The sequence below is a fragment of the Spermophilus citellus genome (assembly GCF_964194105.1).
Source record: "Spermophilus citellus genome assembly, chromosome: 4".
Taxonomy (NCBI): Eukaryota; Metazoa; Chordata; class Mammalia; order Rodentia; family Sciuridae; genus Spermophilus; species Spermophilus citellus.
Window position 1 is genome coordinate 228,997,518 of NC_138185.1, and position 17,992 is coordinate 229,015,509.

Sequence of the window (17,992 nt, forward strand, 5' to 3'; positions counted from 1 at the left end):
CAGTAAAAGCTGGTAAGAACCAGTTGACCTGTACTTCCTGGCTCTGGGCGCCAGTGCTGAATTCCTTGCCTTATTGGCTGCTGCTGTGTTACTATGCGCTTTTGTCCAATCGCGTGAGACTTAGGCCGCGGCTCTAGTATATTAGGGGTGGTCTTTTCGGGCTCAGGGTCCTTTCTCTCAACGAACCATAATGGAAGCTCCCAATAAAGCATGCTAGAGAAGAATCCTGTTTGTTGTCGTCATTCGTGCTGGCGGGTAGACGCGACAAGTGGTGCCGAAATCCCGGGAATTGTCATCTGTCGGCTACGAGGGGACCCCCGATATTTTGTGGGAGGATTCAGAACTTTACACGCGGTGCGGTGGCGCCGGTAAGTAATCCCCTGATCCGGTGGCTCTGGCTTAGTATAGTGCTCTATCATGGGTCAATATCAGTCTGTTTTCCTGAAACCACTAAAAAGGGGACAGGAGATTTTGATGGAGCATCAGGATAGTAGGTCAGAGTCAGAGGAATCTAAGCAAGAAAGGCATGAAACAAAACAAAAAGGGGGATCTAATGCAATGTTAAGTGAAAGTGCACTCAAGGAACAAAAGGATGTGACTCCAGCGTTAGGAGCACGCCCAAAACTTTATCCAGATTTATCTGCCTTCCGTAAAGTAAAGATAGTTGATTCAGATGAGTCTGAATCGGAAGGCGAGTCAGAAGGCTTTACCCCAGAAGAAGAACAAAGCTTAGAGAAAATGGCGGCTGAATATGAGCATGGCCGCTATGACGCGGCAATGGCCGCCGCCCTTCTTCCTCCGAAGCCTCCAGCGTATCCTGTAGCTAAACAACTGTTGCCACGTAATGGGTCTCCACCCACTGCTCCAGGCGGAGCTTGTGGCTTCATAAAACGCAGTACTTGGAGGAAGCTGGAGGAGGAGGGTGCATATCCTGTTGGTGCATATCCTGTTTTTGAGGATGCACAGGGACAGAGATATTTTGAGCCCATTCCTTATAAATTAGTTAAAGACATAGCTGAATCTGTCAGGACTAATGGTGTCACAGCATCTTTTACAATTGCATTGCTTGAACGCTTACATCTTAGTGCTATGGCACCAATGGATTGGTATCATTTAGCAAAGGCTTTTCTCTCCATGGGACAATATCTTGATTTTAAATCATTATACTTGGATGCCGCTATACAACAGGCTTATGCGAATGCAGCTGATGGTCAACAAGCCTGGGATGTGGAAATGCTGACCGGGACAGGTCAGTGGGCCGAAAATCAAAATGTTTATCCATTAGTAGTATATCAACAGATTAATACTTTGGCCTTACATGCCTGGAAGGCCCTCCCTAATAGAGGTGAAACAATGGGGAATCTTACAAAAATTATACAAGGCCCTGCTGAGCCGTTTTCAGATTTTGTTGCTCGTATGCTTGAGGCAGCCTCCAAGATTTTTGGGGACATAGACCAGACAACGCCATTAGTACAACAATTGGTGTATGAACAGTGTACCTCGGAATGTAAACGGATTATAACACCAATAAAAGAGAAAGGGTTGGATGCCTGGATAAAAGCCTGCCGAGAGATTGGAGGCCCTTTGACAAATGCAGGGTTGGCTGCGGCAGTGGTTGTGGCAACCAAAGGGAACCGAGGTTTTTCTTCTTGTTTCAATTGTGGTCGTAAAGGACATTTAAGAAAAACTTGTCCTTTCAAATAACAACCAAAAATGTCATCTCCTCGCATTCCAGGGTTATGTCCAAAATGTAAAAAGGGAAGACATTGGGCTAATGAGTGCAGATCTGTTAAAGACATACAGGGAAACCCACTTAATCCTGTGACCGAGTCAAAAAACGGGCGTCGGGGCCCCCGAACTCAGGGCCCTCAAATATATGGGGCGCTGCAAGAGAATGCACAGTATCAACCATCTTTTCGCCCGACAGAACCCTGAGGAGAGCAACACAAGGGTCTGCAGGGTTGGACATCTGTGCCACCACCAGACTCGTATTAACACCAAGTATGGGAATTCAGCCAATTCCTTCTGACCTTAAAGGTCCATTGCCCAAGAATTCAGTGGGACTGTTGCTTGGTAGGTCATCATCAGCATTAAAAGGATTGGTCATTACCCCTGGGGTGATTGATCCTGACTTTGACGGTCAGATAAAGATTCTATGTTGTGCACCCAGAAATATGATAGTCATATCCCCAGGAGATAGGATTGCTCAACTTCTTGTGTTGCCTAGTCTTCATGATTATTTCCCTTCTCAGAAGGATGTGAGGGGGGATAAAGGGTTGGGCTTTACAGGAGTACAATTAATAAACTTGTCTTTACAACTATAAGAGAGGCCAATGTTGGAATTAATCATTGAGGGCAAACAATTTCCAGGTCTCCTCGATACAGGAGCAGATAGAAGCGTTATCAGTGCAAGATTCTGGCCACAGTCTTGGCCACTGCAGTCATCCTCCCATACATTACAAGGATTAGGTTATGCTAATGCCCCTCTGATCAGCACCAAGTCGCTCAATTGGACAACGTCCGAGAGACAAAAGGGTACAGTGATACCGTATGTTATAGATGTACCTGTTACATTATGGGGACGAGATATTTTGTCTCAGATGAAATTAGTATTGACCAATGAATTTTCTCCACAAAGCCAACAGATTATGAAAAATATGGGACATATTCCAGGTAAAGGATTGGGAAAAGGGTTACAGGGACAAACAAAACCATTAATGCCTAGTGGAAACAATGGGACCCGGGGGCTGGGTTTTTCGTAGGGGCCACTGGGGAAGCAATTCCCATACCTTGGATCACTGATAATCCAGTTTGGATCCCCCAGTGGCCCCTATCCTTAGAAAAACTCAATGCAGCCAAACATTTGGTAGATGAACAATTGCAGTTAGGACATTTAGAATCCTCTTGTTCTCCTTGGAATATTGGAATACTCCTATCTTTGTTATCAAAAAGAAATCAGGTAAATGGAGATTGTTACATGATTTGAGAGCGGTAAATGCTCAAATGCAGTTGATAGGTTCTATTCAAAGGGGCCTGCCTTTGTTATCTAGCCTGCCAAGGGAATGGCCTATAATTATAATTGACATCAAAGACTGTTTCTTTTCTATTCCTTTATGCAAACAAGATTGTCAAAGATTTGCATTTACTTTGCCTAACATTAACCATGAAAAGCCTGATGAAAGGTATCAATGGAAGGTTTTACCTCAGGGCATGGCAAATAGTCCCACTATGTGTCAACTTTTTGTGGGAACTGCCATACAACCTATCAGAGACAAATTTCCTAAGCTGAGGATATGTCATTATATGGATGATATTTTGCTTGCAGCACCTAATGATGCTCTATTAGAGGTAGCTTTTGCCTCTATGATTAAATATTTGGAAGGAGCTGGCCTTCATGTAGCACCCGATAAAATCCAGCAAGGTGCTGTTGGACATTTTCTAGGAGCTACAATAGACTCCAAAGTTATTAGACCTCAAAAGATCACTATACGTACTGATCACCTGCAAACTCTTAATGATTTTCAGAAATTGCTTGGAGATATAAATTGGATAAGACCTTATTTAAAAATATCTACACATGAATTACAACCTCTTTTTACCTTGTTAGAAGGTGATTCACAACTTTCCTCTCCGCGAGAGCTGACGCCTGAGGCTCGAAAGGCTCTACACCTTGTTGAGCAAGCTCTTCGCTCTGCACAATTACTCCGAGCAGTGCCCAACCAGCACATTCAACTATTAGTTTTGCCATCAAAAAATGCTCCTACTGGAGATTTGTGGCAGGATGGGCCACTGCTCTGGATTCATCATTCTTCTACTGCTCATAAGACTATAGCTCATTATCCAACCATGGTGGCTAGTATTGCTTTACAAGGAATCAAATTGTGTGTTACTCCTTTACGTTATAATATGACTGCTTCTGTGGAACAAAGTAACAGATTGTCTAGATTTTTACAGGGAAACTGGACTAAAGAAGGAGAACGGCTCACTCAAGAATTGCTGTCTCAGACTGCCAACTTGAATGGAACACGTGTGGAGCCTCTTTCTGTTGCAGACTTTGCCTCCTGGGCCTCTTCTATATTTTCCTACTTTAAAGAGTGGGTAGGAGTTGGGTTATTCGGTATATGCTTCTTTTTGGCCTTGTCTTATGCCTTTGGATGATTTGTCGTATGCGGCGCACGCAGCAAAGTGATAGGGTCAAGGTGGTTCAGGCACTCGCTGCATTGGAAGCTGGGGCCTCCCCACAAATTTGGCTCGCCAGCTTGGCAAAATCCTAAAACCCCTGTTTTGATGTGGATGGCCTTTGCACACCAAGTGACCTTGTTGTCATTGCACCTTGGAAGGCTTCCATGTCTTAGAAAGACAGCCTTTGCACTCTGAAGGGTAAATGTTGCCCATTGCACTCAGAAAGGTGACTTCCTTGTTTGGCCTTTGAATGCCACCCTTGATCAGAGGGGACATCATGAGGACACTTCCTAGATCGGGTGAATTTTAAATGGTTCAAACAAAGTAAAAAAGGGGGAACTGTGGAGAGCCATTTTGCTGCGCTGCCTTGTGTGGGTGTTGGCTTAGTTCTTGGACAATAACTCAGTGCTTTGTGGTCGGCCAGTTCCGGAGTGAGCCGATATGATAATGTACTGAGTGTTCTAAGAACCAGTAAAAGCTGGTAAGAACCAGTTGACCTGTACTTCCTGGCTCTGGGCACCAGTGCTGAATTCCTTGCCTTATTGGCTGCTGCTGTGTTGCTATGCGCATTTGTCCAATTGCGTGAGACTTAGGCTGCGGCTCTAGTATATTAGGGGTGGTCTTTTCGGGCTCAGGGTCCTTTCTCTCAACGAACCATAATGGAAGCTCCCAATAAAGCGTGCTAGAGAAGAATCCTGTTTGTTGTCGTCATTCCTGCTGGCGGGTAGACGCGACAGAAGGCTGCCCACAGAAATGGGGGTCCTGATCCAGGTCTGAATCACTATGGGAAACCAACTCCAGTGCTCTGTTTCCCTACAATGCACCCACAGTTATCAATACCACAGGAGAGAGTCAGAGGACACAGCCACAGCTGTGGGCCAGCAGCCCTGCTCCTGCATCATGGGCCAGAGGTCATGGTGAGGGCCTGGGCCTCTTCCAAGTGCTGAGGATGACCAGGAGGGAGGATGACCAGGAAGGAGGATGACCAGGAAGGGGGGTGACCAGGAAGGAGGATGACCAGGAAGGGGGGTGACCAGGAAGGAGGATGACCAGGAAGGAGGATGACCCTTGTCAACATGGACAAGTGGTGGGGTCCCTGCTGGCTCAGCTTGGAGGACCTGTTACCCTCTGTCTTACTGATGTATTGACATGGAGGGGGCCATGTGTGCCCTACGTCTGGCCTCCACTTGAGTGTGGAAGCAGGTAGGTCCTGTTCACTTCCCTGGAAGTTGTACAAATAGCAACAACAAATTGGTTCACGAGGATTGAATAGGAGGGAGGCTATGGCCACAGAGATAAGGAGAGGACTCTACTCTAACTCTAATGGCCCCTGGGGTCTGGAGTCCCCTAGACTGTGTCCTGATTGTCCTGGTGAGGGCTTCCACAGCAGAGAGCTCTTGGCTGTGCTGGTCATGGTGGTGGCTGTTTTCTGGGCCACAGTCCAGCAGGGCAGTGATGGAGGACATCTGAGTCACCCTCTCAGCAGCTCCTGGCACAGTCTCATTGCACTCCCTCCCTGGATGTCCCTCGGGATTCCCATCTGCCCCTGCCAAGACTGTGAATACTTCAGAGTAGGGCCACCCGGAATCTCAGGCAGGACCTGTGCAGTCAGGCTCCTGTTCTCAGGTGCCAGGTCTGGAGTGGGCAGATCTTGGTGAGGACAGGACTTGCTGCGTGTCTGGTCAGATGTCCCCCTGTCACTCACTATTACTCGGCTGCTGTGGTGACCCAGCCTGGCTGCCTGTCCCCCTGCAGGAACCTCACCTGATCCTCAGCCCCTCACCTTCCATTTACAAGCAGCAAAAGTGCCCGAGGACCAGTGCTGAGTCTCAGGGACTTGGGAGCCAGGAGGACCATGAGCCTGGGGTTCATCAGGTGTCCAGGTCACCCAACCTGACTGGCTTCCTGTTTGCTGTACTGAGAATCCCAAGGACAGCCCTAACCAGGAGAGCCCAGTGATGTCCCTTCTCTGAGTTGATGGAAAAGACTCACCTGTGTCCTCTGAGCTTCCTCAGCCTCTGGCCCTGGTGACCCAGAGCAGTCACTTCAGCCTCAATGATGCTTCTGTGCATTTGGTTCATGTGAAAATGCTCCTGCATCCAAGTGTGCAGTGCAGGGACCCCGGGGCATCAGAGTGGGAGAGAGGACACCCTTGTCCTGTCCTGAGCTGAGAGGAACGGTTTCCAGGATGTCTCACTTCAGCATGGTGGTGGCCTTGGGTTGTCACATGCAGCCTTTTCGAGGTTGAAGTCAGGCCCTTGGATGTCTAGCTTCTCCTGTCCTTTAAACATGAGGGGTGCTGGCCTCCTCAAATGCTTTTCCTGAACCTGTTGATGTGACGGTGTGACCCTTGTCCTCACCTCTGTTTATGTGGTGAATCCCATGTTGATATTATTAATCTGCATATGTGGAGCAAACCTCCCACCCTGTGGAGAAACCCACCTGATCACGGCCACCTTCTAATGTGTCCTTCAAAGCTCTGTGTCCATATTCCTGTGTCCAGGAACCTCACATCTGTGTTCATCAGTGTTATTGGTCTGGAATCTCCTTTCCTGAATGTGTTTTATTTGGCTTTGGGTCAGGGAGTAACTGACTTCACAGAATGATTGATTCAGTGTTTTCTCTTTTTACATTTCAAGAAATAATATAAGGGGCTGGGGATGTGGCTCAAGTGGTAGCGTGCTCGCCTGGCATGCATGCGGCCCGGGTTCGATCCTCAGCACCACATACCAACAAAGATGTTGTGTCCGCCAAGAACTAAAAAATAAATATTAAAAATTCTCTCTCTCTCTCTCTCTCTCTCTCTCTCTCTCTCTCTCTCTCTTAAAAAAAGAAATAATATAAGGAGGTGACTTATCTCTTCTTATTCCTTCTTTAAAGTTCTCTTAGATTCAACTGAGAATTAATCTGCTTCTGGGATTTTCTCTCTTGGAAAGTCTTTAATGGCTTTTCAAATTCATTGCTTGGCATTTTTCTATTTAAATTTTTACATTCTTTTGCTTCAATTTCAGCCAGTTTCATTGTGTTTAAAAATTTTTAAATCTCTTCAAGTTTTTCTCATTTACTGGAGGATTTTTTAAATATTCTTTTTAGATATAGGTGGACACATATCTTTATTTTATTTTATTTTTTAAGTGGTGCTGAGTATCGAACCCAGTGCCTCGTGTGTTACAGGGGAGCGCTCTACCTCTGAGCCACAATCCCAGCCCCTGAAGGATATTTTTTAAAAAGCAGTTTGCAATAATTTTCTGGATTTCAGAAGAGCCTGTAGGCATATCTTCTTTTGCATCTAACTTTGTTCATTTTTGGCTTCTTTTTTTTATTTTTATAGTGTGCCAAGGGCTTCTATATTTTTATTTGTTTTATAGGAACCATGTCCTTGTGTCTTTGATAGTTTGCATTGTGTACACAGTCCCTACAATCTCTAGTCAGAGCAATCAGGCCAGAGAAGGAAATTAAAGGGTTACAGAGGAAACACCAAAGTCTGAATATGCTGCTTTTAGGTGGTGTGACCCAATGTCTAGAAGAACCAATATCTCCATCAGAACACTTCTAGATCTGATAAAAACATTTAGCAATGTAGGTAAGTACAACATGAATACATAAATAAACCATTTTCAAATACTTCCAAAAGAGGTCTGCTGAGAAAGAAATTGGGAAAATGTTCCCATTCTAAATAACTTAAAAAGTATTGGAAAGAAATCAACCAAGGAGCTGAAAAATCTCTACAATGGAAACAGTGATTAATAACAAAAGGAAAAACTGAAGACCTTAGAGGTAGAAAGAAATGCTGTTTTCTGCTATTGTCAGAATGATTATTATCAAATGACCAAACTAATAAAATGTTACAGAGATTCAATGAAATCTCCAAAAAATACCAAAGACATTCTTCAAACAACCAAAAAAAGAATCCTGATATTTGTGTGAAGAAATTAAAAACACAAAATAGTCAATGTAATTCTAAGCAGAAAGATTGAACCAGAAGTTATGAAAATATCTGATCTTGGCAGATGGAATTTGTTATAGAATGAAGAGACTTTGCTTGAGGGTCATTAGACTGAGCTCTGGACAAAGCACAAGGTCTCCCCAGCACCCCCCACCTCACCAAACACCCTATGTGGGAAACAGATGGAATCCATCTTGGAAAATGTTACTCGCCATCAATTGGTGGGCGTGGCTACCAGCACAGTTCTGCGGCTGATCAGGTACCTGTTTCCAACTCCCCCACCACCAATGTGATGACTCAAATTTTTCTCACAAGATTTTTGGGGTCCAAGATGGCCACAAATAGAATGCATCACACCCCATGTACCACGCCACTGCGTGGGTGAATAATGAGTTAGAACGACAAAAAACTATCTTGTTAGGAACTTACAGCAAAATGGGGGTGCACCGAAACCTAGAGGAAGGATTTCCAGCACCAAGGTTCGGTAATTGAGTCTCATACATGAGCCAACTGTGTGACCGGAGATCCCGGCTGACTGATCCACACGGCCTGCCCCGCAGCTACAGACGGCGGGGAGCCGCTGAGAAGCGACCAGCAAGCAGGGAGATTGCTGCAGATTCTGTGGAATCCTGCCACCTGAGTGCTAGGAGCCACAAGCAAATAATATGATGCATGGCACCTTTGGTTGTAAAGTGACGAGAGCTAGCCACTGAGATGATATGATTATGTTAAGATTTACATTCATATGGAAATTGGGCTCCTGCTGTTCACCTTGGCCTGCTACCGGACTCATGTACGGGACTCCTGGAGAGTTCCCATTGGTTGGGGAAGGATAGTAGGAGGTAATTCCGGGGGAGGATCGGGCCCCCCGGTTCTGGGAGAGGCGCGGTTCCGGTAGACGCCCACGTGGGAGGACCGGGTTTGGCTTGCCAGCACCTATGGAGTATTGGCAGCTTTTTCAAAAATAAAGTTTTGTTCCTGCTTGAGTGGCTCGTGATTCTGTGCCCAGCCAAGACTGCGGCATTTGGTGGCCCGTATGGGGAACACCTGAAACTTAGAGGTGAGTAAAATTGCTCGCCCCTGAGGGAAAGCGACAGAATGGGTGACCATTTCAAAAAACAATGTGTTCTTGTTTTGATTTATTTTGTTTTTATTTCAAGCTCCCTAGCCCTAGAATTTTCTCAGGCGAACTGGGAAAAATGGTTGGCTCAAGGTTTGAAGTTATTCAGCCCTGAGACAGAGAAAATTGATATAACCATTCTCTGTTCCGTTTTTGTTTCATTCTGTTTTGGCTTTGTTTTATGCTATCTTATTGGATTATGTTACCTTTATAGTAGATTAGAATCTAGTAAAAAACAAACCGAAAAACTGTTAAGTAAATTGTTAGAGGTCCAAACTATGGTAGAAAAAAGGCTAGGTCAAGCAAAAGAGAAGGTCTCTCAAGCTAGTCAGACAGAGGAAAATTTAAAGAAAGAAAGCTTAGAGGAAAAACAGCCATCAGGTGGAGAATTACAACAGGAGGTTGCTACTAACTCCGTTCTATCACCAGAGGGCGTAATTCAACCAACAGCTCCATCTACCGCTGAGCGGCCCTCAACTCCCGTAGTTGATGGACGGAATTCTGAGGCAGGACCCCAAAGATTAGCATGCCCTGTAATTGAGCAGGCAGGAGGGCAACAAATTCACCGTGCTTTAGATTTCAAAACAGTAAAGCAATTAAAGGAGGCTGTAACAACCTATGGGCCGCAAGCTCCCTTCACGATAAGCATGGTCGAATCTGTTACCAACTTGGACATGACACCAGCAGATTGGGCTAACATGTGTCGATCTGTGGTAAACGGAGGACAATATTTGTTATGGAAGGTTGCCAATGAGGAATTTTGCATGGAGACAGCTAGGCGAAATGCAGAAGCCGGTTACCCTCAAAGAAATATAGATATGCTATTGGGAAAGGGACCTTATGAGGGTCAAAGACAGCAAATTGAATATGACCCTGGCGTATACGCACAAATTGCTGTAGATGCAGTTAGGGCATGAAAAACTTTACAGGGGCATGGAGACTTACAAGGTCAATTATCTAAGGTAATACAAAGAACTAATGAACCTTACGCTGAATTTGTAGATAGACTTATCCAGACAGCCTCTAGGATATTTGGAAATACAGAACAGGTAATGCCATTTATAAAACAACTGGCTTATGACCAAGCAAATCGTTGCTGCAGAGAGGTCATTAGACCATGGAGACATGAAGATTTAAACACATATATTAAATTATGTAGAGACATTAATGAACAAGGGCAAGTCTTAGCAGCAGTACAACAGGCTTTAGATGCCAGGCCAAAAACATGCTATAATTGTAATCAAACAGGACATTTTAAAAGGAGTTGCCCCATAAGAGGAGGGTTTAACAAAGCTGGGTATCAAAGGAATAGAATACAGGGTATTTGCCCACGATGCCATAGAGGGAAACATTGGGCTAATGAATGCCGTTCTCAAAACACCATAGAGGGTATTCCGTTGTCAAAAAACGGACAAGGACCAAGTGTTTACCCACGATATCATGGAGAAAGGTATCAAGCTCCATTGCCAAAAAACGGACTAGAGGGCCCAATGCCCTGGGGCCCAAAACCACAAATATATGGGGCAATGGAGGAACCCAGCAGCACCATCAAGGTAGTGCCCAGGACGCATTATCCATTAAATCCCTCATCAGACAAACTAGAAGGAGCACAGGGTTGGACATCTGCACCTCTGCCAGAGCAGTACTAACTCCAGAGATGGGAGTTCAAATCATTCCCACAGGAGTAAAAGGACCTCGTCCCCAGGGAACACTAGGCTTATTACTGGGACGCAGTTCTTCTACACTAAAAGGACTTATGATAAGTCCTGGTGTAATTGATCCCGATTATGAGGGTGAAATAAAAATTATAGCTAGTTCTCCAAGAGGTATATCAGTAATTTCACCAGGAGATAGAATAGCACAGTTATTAATAATACCCAGCCTGCATGATAAATTTTCCAGTTGTAATGTAGAAAGAGGTTCCAAGAGATTAGGCTCCACAGGTGTAGATTGGGCTATGCTGTCTTTAAATTTAGATTCTCACCCAATGCTAAAATTAAATATTCAAGGACATGACTTTAATGGGCTGCTGGACACAGGAGCTGAACTCAGCATCATATCTCGTCAAGAATGGCCAAAACATTGGCCATTACAACAAGCCACTCAAATGCTTTGAGGCCTAGGAGTGGCAAAAAATCCCCATAGAAGTGCTATGGTATTAGATTGGAGGGATCCTGAAGGATGTGAAGGAACTATACAGCCCTATGTATTGGATCATCTTCCCGTAAATTTATGGGGACGAGATGTCCTAGATCAATTAGGATTGACATTAACAAATAACATCAATACTAACACACCCACTACTAGGGCTAAACAAGGCTTTAGGAAAGAAAAAAGATTAAGAGAACAAGAACAAGGTATGAGAGCACCTATTCAAATAGATCAAGAAGTAATTAGACATGGATTGGGTTTTCAGAAAGGGCCACTGAGACAATCAAAATTACTTGGAAATCAGAAAGACCAGTGTGGGTTCCTCAGTGGCCCCTGACTAAAGAAAAGATACAAGTAGCCCATGACTTGGTCAGACAACAATTAGCGGAAGGACATATACAACCTTCTGTATCCCCCCATAATACTCCCACTTTTGTCATTAAAAAGAAATCTGGTAAATGGACATTATTACAAGATTTAAGAGCCATTAATAATGAGATGGTTATTATGGGACCTGCTCAATCAGGGATTCCCCAATTGTCTGCTTTACCAAAAACCTGGCATGTTTTAGCTATAGATATTAAAGATTGTTTCTTTTCAATTCCAATTCATCCCGAGGATAGTCCACATTTTGCATTTACTATCCCTGCACTGAATCATGAAGGTCCTGATCAGAGATATGAATGGAAAGTACTCCCTCAAGGGATGGCTAACAGCCCAACTATGTGTCAAATTTATGTTAATAAAGTAATCCAGCCACTTAGAAATCAAAATCCTGAACTACAAATATTTCACTATATGGATGATGTGTTATTGGCACATAAAGATAAAAACACATTACTAGAATGTTATGCCACACTTACAAACTTATTGAAAAAATATAATCTAGAGATAGCAATAGATAAAGTACAATTAAATCTTCCAATTAATTATTTAGGAGTTCTATTATCCTCAACAATGGTCCGTCCACCAAAAATTCAAATACAAGTAGATCAACTCAAATCACTTAATGATTTTCAAAACTTATTGGGAGACATAAATTGGATAAGGCCTTATCTAGGCATACCAACAGGAGAGTTAGGATCTATATTTGATATTCTAAATGGTTGATCAGATCCAAATTCACCCCGCATGTTAACGCCTGAAGCAAGAAAAATATTAAAAATCATTGAAACATATATGGAAAATATGCATTTGGATAGAATTGATATAAGTTTGCCTTTATTATTTATTGTACTACCAACAAAAAATATTCCTACAGGAGTATTTTGGCAGGAAGGTCCATTATTGTGGATACATTTATCTTATTCTCCTAACACTATTCTTACTACATATCCTGAGGCTGTAGGACAATTAATACTCAAAGGAATAAAAGCAGCAAAGGGAGTGTTTGGGATTTCTCCCAATAAAATTATTACTCCATATACTATGGATCAAATTGATGAGTTAGCTAATGAGTTAAATACTTGGGCAATAATCATGTGTAAAACTAGTGTTTCATTTGATAATCACTTACCATCTAATCCTTTGTTGTCTTTTTGGTCTAAGCATCCTGTAGTTTTTCCTAAAATGACAAGGAAAACACCTATCATGAATGCTCCAAATATATTCACTGATGGGTCTAATAATGGTACAGCAGCAGTAGTTACTCCTGATCAAACTTTTACATTTTTAGTACCCAAACAATCAGCTCAAAAGGTAGAGCTCAATGCAGTTTTACAAGCTTTTGTGATGTTCAAAGATTCTGTATTTATTTTCTGATAGTCAATATATAGTTAATGCTATTATGTCCCTTGAAGATGCTGGTAGGATTTCCCCTTCCTCTACAGTTTTTTCTTTGTTTTCCACTATACAAAGTCTAATATGGGACAGAAAAGATCCATTCTTTATAGGACATATTAGGGCACATACAGGATTGCCTGGAGCCCTTAGTTTGGGCAATGATTTAGCAGATAAAACTACACATGACGTACATATTTTCTCTACATTAGAAGAAGCTACAAATTTTCATAAAAGGTTTCATGTTAATGCTAATACTTTACAAAAGTGTTTTAAAATAACTAAGGAACAAGCCAGGAATATAATAAAACAATGTCAAAATTGTGTGACCTTTTTACCACAAGTTAATCTTGGAGTCAATCCTAGAGGACTGATACCTAACCATATTTGGCAGATGGACGTCACACACTTGCCAGAATTTGGAAAATTAAAATATTTACATGTTACAGTTGATACTTCTTCTGGATTTTTGATGGGCTCCCTTCATGCCGGAGAAAAAACTAAAGATGTTATAGCTCATTGCTTACAAAATTTTGCCACTGTGGGCATTCCAAAACAGTTAAAAACGGACAATGGTCCTGGTTATACTTCCACCTCTTTTAAACAATTTTGCTCATCATTTGGCATTACTCACATAACAGGAATTCCATACAATCCACAAGGACAAGGCATAGTTGAAAGAGCTCATCAAACTATTAAATTGTACTTATTAAAACAAAAGGAGGGAATTGGAAAGGGGTATATATCCCCCAAAGATAAACTTAAAATAACCCTTTTTACTCTAAAATTTTAAATTTGGATTAATCGGGACTTAGTGCTGCGGAAAGACATTTGTACCCCAAAAATGTACATAAGCCTAAGGTACTTTGGAAAGATATTCTAACAGGACAATGGAAAGGCCTGGATCCAGTGATAGTCTGGAATCGGGGCTGTGTCTGTGTTTTTCCACAGGAGGAACAGCAACCGATTTGGATTCCAGAGAGATTAACTAAAACAATTTCTACAGAAAAAGAAGATGATTTGACTCAAATCCATAACAGCTGATATCCAGAGCTCCAGCTTGGCTATTCTTACATCTGTGACAGTGATTAACCAAGGTGATTTTTCAATATCTATTTTATTATTGCATTTTTCCCACATCATAAAGTTCTATTTTATTTTTGAGCTCATACAAACCTAGGTTAATGTTTTTCTGATCAGTTTTATTTTTTGACTGTGTTTTATTTTTTGACTGTGGAGTTTTTAAACATTGCAATGGAGATTTCACCTATGTATAGCTACAAGGCCTTTATTTACTATTGTCTTATGTGTTGTATGTTGTGTGCACACTTCTGTTTTGTGTTGTATGTCTGTATGTGTGTATGTCCATATTTCTTATATGAGGAGCGCTCATGAAAAAATGGATCCGAATTTTTTTTTTATTCACGTGATTTATATGGTATAATTTAAATTAGGTGAACAGCTGTTAATGATTGTTTTTAAAGATGGTTAACAGATCTGTTTGTTTACTAATTTAAATTAGGTAAACAGCTGTTAAGGATTGTTTTTAAAGGAGTTTAACAGATCTGTTTGTTTACTTTCACCTTTCCTTTTCATTATATTTAATAATTCTGTTCAGGATAATGTCTCTTTAGCATCATTGCCAGAATTTCCATCTCCATCCCAATTCCAGTGAAGACTAAGATAAAACCAAACTACAGCTTCTATGATAGCTATCACAGTAAACTGTATAAACTGATGCATCAATGAATATAACTCAACAAGTAATGCTCAATCAAGGACTTGATTTACTTTGGGAGGAAATGGACATATTGATAGACTCCTCCAATTTGAACTGCTTGCAGAACTTGCCTGGACTATATATCAGTTGCATGCATTGTGAAATATCATCTGGTGCACCGAATTTTGGTACTGCTGGCATATCTTTGCTGATGGTGTCACCAGTGATGCAATTTCCTTGCCAGCTCACCCCATGTTAATTGTGGTAATGCTGGCATATCTTTGCTGATGGTGTCACCAGTGATGCAATTTTTCCAAAGGAGCCATCAATCGGCTTGGTGTTGTGGCATTTCTATATCCTCCCCCCTTCTACTAGTGATGGTCTAAAATTTGGGGGCCAACAGAGGTGAGGCAAAGAACCTCACCCCCCCACTGGCACCAAGGCAAAATTTGGGGGCCAACAGATGTGAGGCAAGAACCTCACCCCCACACTGGTGCATAGGCCTATCCACAAGCATGGTTGAATGCTGGACCGGTAGTCAGTGACGGGTTGATCTGATTGCAGTGGATTCAACCTAAGACAGAAAGCTGACGCGTAAAGGTCAGTTCTCCCATGACTGGTAAGAACCATATGTTGAATTGGACAACCTACCAGGCACGGTCCCTAGCCACATTGCTTGTTGCTTAATTAAACAGAAGGGGGCAGATGCTAGGAGCCACAAGCAAATAATATGATGCATGGCACCTTTGGTTGTAAAGTGACGACAGCTAGCCACTGAGATGATATGATTATGTTAAGATTTACATTCATATGGAAATTGGGCTCCTGCTGTTCACCTTGGCCTGCTACCGGACTCATGTTACGGGACTCCTGGAGAGTTCCCATTGGTTGGGGAAGGATAGTAGGAGGAAATTCCGGGGGAGGTCTGGGCCCCCCGGTTCCGGGAGAGGCGCGGTTCCGGTAGACGCCCGCATGGGAGGACCGGGTTTGGCTTGCCAACGCCTATGGAATATTGGCAGCTTTTTCAAAAATGAAGTTTTGTTCCTGCTTGAGTGGCTCGTGATTCTGTGCCCAGCCAAGACTGCGGCCCCTGAGCACTCACAGAGCCCCGGGCTGAGTTCGGGATTTCAGACGGGGAAGGAAGTGGGACAGTTCTATCCCCCACAACGGAAACTCCACCAAGGAAACCAGCGGCCACCATCTTGGAGAGCTGAAGTAATCACCGCCACTCTCTGACAGATTGCAAAAATAAAACAGGTGCGTGTTACTCAGCTCATCTCCCATACAGTGGGGAATTCCCATAAAATCTCTCCTAGGCTCTCTGGGGGAGGGATTATCAGAGCAACCCTGCATAAAGATGCGGGGAAAACTAGAGAATCCCGACCATCAACTCCCCCTCCCATCAGCAGGGAAAACTAAACCTGTATTGCCAGCGCGGTGGGAGTGGCAAGCAGAAAAAATCAAAACAATAGAGTGTTGGGGGTTCTCAATAGCCACCCTCCATGCCCAAAAAACGGCAGCCCCAGAGTACAGTTTGAACTGCCGAGAGGCATCACTCAGGGGAAATCTGGTATAGCAGGAGAAAACAGGACTGGCAGGAGAAACCAGGGGACTAGAGGCCAGGCCCTTGTGACTGGGTGGCTGGAGAACGCACGCCCGCCTGCAACAGCTGGCCCATTGCCCCTGCGACTGAGCAGCTTGAAACCACACGCCAGCCAGCGACCAATCACCTGCCGGCTGCCTGCGTGACTGGGTGGCTGGGGACCGCCCGCTGGCCGGCGATAGCCGGCCCATTGCCCCTGCAACTGGGTGGCTAGAGATCGCCCACCCACAGGCGACAGCCAGCCCATTGCCCGTGCAACTAGGTGGCTGAAGACCGCACACCCACAGGCAACCGATCACTAGCCGGCTGCCCACTCGACTGGGCAGCTGGAGACCCCCTGCCCACCAGCGCCAGCCAGCCTGTTGCCACTGTGACTGGGCGGCGGCTGGAGACCGCACGCCCACTGGCGACCACCCCGTGACTGGGTGGCTAGAGATCACCCGCACACCAGCGACAGCCCACCCGCTGTCCGAGCGACTGGGCAGCTGGAGTCCCCCCACCCACTGACGAAGGACCGCCCACCGGCTGCCAGCGTAACTGGGAGGCTGGAGACTGCCCGGCCGCCAGTGTCCAGGAGCTGAAACAAACCAGAGACAGTCCAGTCCCACCCCTCCATTTGGACACCCAGTAAGGAGCCTGGGACCCGCGATAGCAGAGAGGTGACGTCACTGGAGCTCGGCCGTCGGAATTCCTTCCCAGCGGAATCCACTTTAGCAAGCATAGTCTAACAACACAAAGGAGGGACAACAGAGATATAAAAAAACAAAACAAATTTATAGAAGAGAGCAGAAATACAGCAATCAAATAGAGCTGGAAACTAGCGTGAACATCATGAAAAAACAAGGGAAAAAAGGAGGACAAACTTGCAGGACAACTTAAATATACAGGAGGACCTAGAAGCATCAGAAACAGAGATAGGGAAAGAACTCAAGGCATACCTAACTCAGATGGAAAGGAATATTAGAGAAGACATGAGACAGCAAGTCCAAGCAATAAAAGTATATTTTGAAAATGAATTAAACAAACAAATTCAAATGGCAAAGAACGAGCTTTACCAAGAGATAGAGATCTTTAAAAAAATCAAACAGTAATCCTAGAAATGCAGGAAACTATAAACCAAATTAAAAACTCAAATGAGAATATTACAAATATACTAGATCAAGTAGAAGTCAGAACATCAGATAATGAAGACAAAGTTTATCAACTTGAAAAGAATATAGTCAACACAGAAAAGATGCTTAAATCCCATGAGCAATCTAATCAAGAGATATGGGATGTCATAAAAAAAAAACAAATTTGAGAGTCATCGGGATAGAAGAAGGCATAGAGAATCAAACCAAAGGAATGGACAACCTATTAAATTAAATAATTCTAGAAAACTTCCCAGAGATGAAAGATGGAATGGATTGCCAAATCCTGGAAGCCTACAGGACCCAAACATTCAAAACCGTAATAGACCAACTCCAAGACATATAATAATGAAGAGAGAAA

At 43.6% G+C, this 17,992-nt stretch overlaps 1 pseudogene across 1 annotated transcript in view; it reads left to right on the forward strand.

The window, feature by feature from the left end:
• The window catches only part of LOC308648322, a 38,391-nt pseudogene extending 21,469 nt beyond the window's left edge, over positions 1-16,922 (forward strand). Inside the window, exon 3 of the transcript in view lies at positions 16,764-16,922. The product of the transcript in view is annotated as an uncharacterized misc_RNA (transcript). The remainder of the gene's footprint in view (positions 1-16,763) is intronic.
• Positions 16,923-17,992: the final 1,070 nt, after the last annotated feature.